This window comes from Danio rerio, chromosome 8 (genome assembly GCF_052040795.2).
Source record: "Danio rerio strain M-AB ecotype USA chromosome 8, GRCz13ab, whole genome shotgun sequence".
Lineage (NCBI taxonomy): Eukaryota > Metazoa > Chordata > Actinopteri > Cypriniformes > Danionidae > Danio > Danio rerio.
In genome coordinates this window covers 28227501-28229357 of record NC_141028.1, presented here as the reverse complement: position 1 = coordinate 28229357, position 1857 = coordinate 28227501, and the positions used below count along the sequence as shown (strand labels likewise).

General features: G+C 36.8%; 1 protein-coding gene across 8 annotated transcripts in view; it reads right to left on the bottom strand.

The window, feature by feature from the left end:
- Positions 1 to 65: 65 nt before the first annotated feature.
- celsr3 (cadherin, EGF LAG seven-pass G-type receptor 3) overlaps positions 66 to 1857 on the bottom strand; it is a 92660-nt gene continuing 90868 nt past the window's right edge. For all 8 annotated transcript variants that reach the window (XM_087264815.1, XM_087264819.1, XM_087264817.1 and 5 more), the window contains exon 36: positions 66 to 1857. This exon is cut by the window's right edge and continues 1329 nt beyond it. The gene's annotated coding sequence lies outside the window, so the exon portion shown is untranslated.

Genomic DNA, 1857 nt, shown 5'->3' with positions numbered 1-1857 from the left:
CCGAAGTGTTTGTCTTGAATATTCGAAAACAGAACAACAGCAACAAAGATCATACAGAAGCGTGGTAGCAATAACTCCTTTATTGACGCCCAACAGGTGTCGTTTTCTCCCATTGGTGTCTTTTTTTTTTTTAAATCTGAAAACCCCCATAAGTAAAAGAGATCCAACATGTCCAATAATAAACATGTTGGGCCATTATACATTCCCCTTTTCTCTCTCCCGTCCGTTCATTGTCTTCCACCGCTCTCTCTTTCTGACTCTTCCCAGAATGCATTGTGAGGAGGGGGACGGTACATGTACAAAAAAAGTTTCACACATAAAACATTTGAAACAGATGAAACTTGGCTCTTATATAAAAACAAAAACTCTCACGCGCACTGCTTTAGAAACACTCCAGCAACAGCTATGGTGGAGAAAGGAACTTCGATAAATATTAATAAAGAAAATAAATTAATTTAATGTCTGTACAAGATAAAGTTATGCAGTATTAAATTAATATAAAAATCATACATAGAAAAATGTCTGGAGCACTTTATGACAGGTAAGAGGTATAAAAGGGGTGACATAGGGCACTCTTTTTTGGCAAAACTCATGAAAATACTGTAAATAACTAAAGAGAAAAGGTATGATGATGCATGATTTCTCTTTTAACAGGACATTTTTTAGATGATTTTACCTTAATGATTGTTAGCTCATATCGCAATGTGCCTTCCTTTATATTCAATACTTCACAGAAACAGTAATCACTGATATTTATGCCAGGAAAGAGGAAATCAAAGACGGATTAAATAGATTATCCTCAATAGCGGATTTGATAATCATTTCCCTAAGCAGTATTTGAATTACGATAAGCCTGGATAGGAAAGATTTGTTATTGTGCTGTGAAGTCTTGACTATGCTTGAAGGCTGGTTAATCAATTAAAGGTCTTTTTACAGAGCTTCAGCAAACTTCAACACATGCTCCTTATTGTAAAAGCATAAGAGCGGTCAGTCTGAAAATATTCCAGAATCTGGACAGCCATCTCATAAATATTGAAGACGGTTTCTGCCATGGGATTAAAGAAAAAGTCATTTAGCCTACCCAATTCACCTGTACCACATGTTCTTAGACTTGTGGGGAGAACCGGATCATCCGAAGGAAATCCATGTGAACAGGGAGAACCAACTGACCCAGCCGAGGCTCGAATCAGCGACCTTTTTGCAATGAGGCAATAATGCTACTCACTGCACCACCATTATTATATGCCACCTATTTATTATATGCATATTTATATTTGTTTTAATAAAAACAAGTTAGGTTTGTCCACCTGTCAGGTTTTGGAGACGTATGCATCACCATGTGGGGCTTAAGAATAGGACATGTGTTTGGATATAACACAGCTTTTGACTTCGTTATCATTGTTCATTTATTCATTTGCTGGAAATTAGAACAGAATTTAGAAATAGTTTGGAAACAAATCTTTGCACTTAAACTAAATTAAATATGTAGGCTATTAGATGTCTTCAATGGAGAACATACAACACCGTTTCTTTACTTCATGGAGGGAAAGGAGTAAAGTAAAGAGGCCGAATGGAGGAGGCTCATTCTTTATCCTCGCGCTGCAGATGGTCTGTTTAAACTGTTTTCTCGCTAGTGAATTATTTCCTTTTTCTAAGTTCGTCATGTAAATAGCAAATGTGCCTTGGCGTAACGCAACTGACTCTTAAAAGGAATGCGAGACGAGACTCTGGTTAGTTTAATGCATGTTATGCTCAAAACACACCCATAAGCCATAAAGAAAATAAGCACAACCCTGGCGCAAACCGTATATTTCCATCCTTAAAATAGCAAAAGTAGATTTGGAGATGCCCTTAATG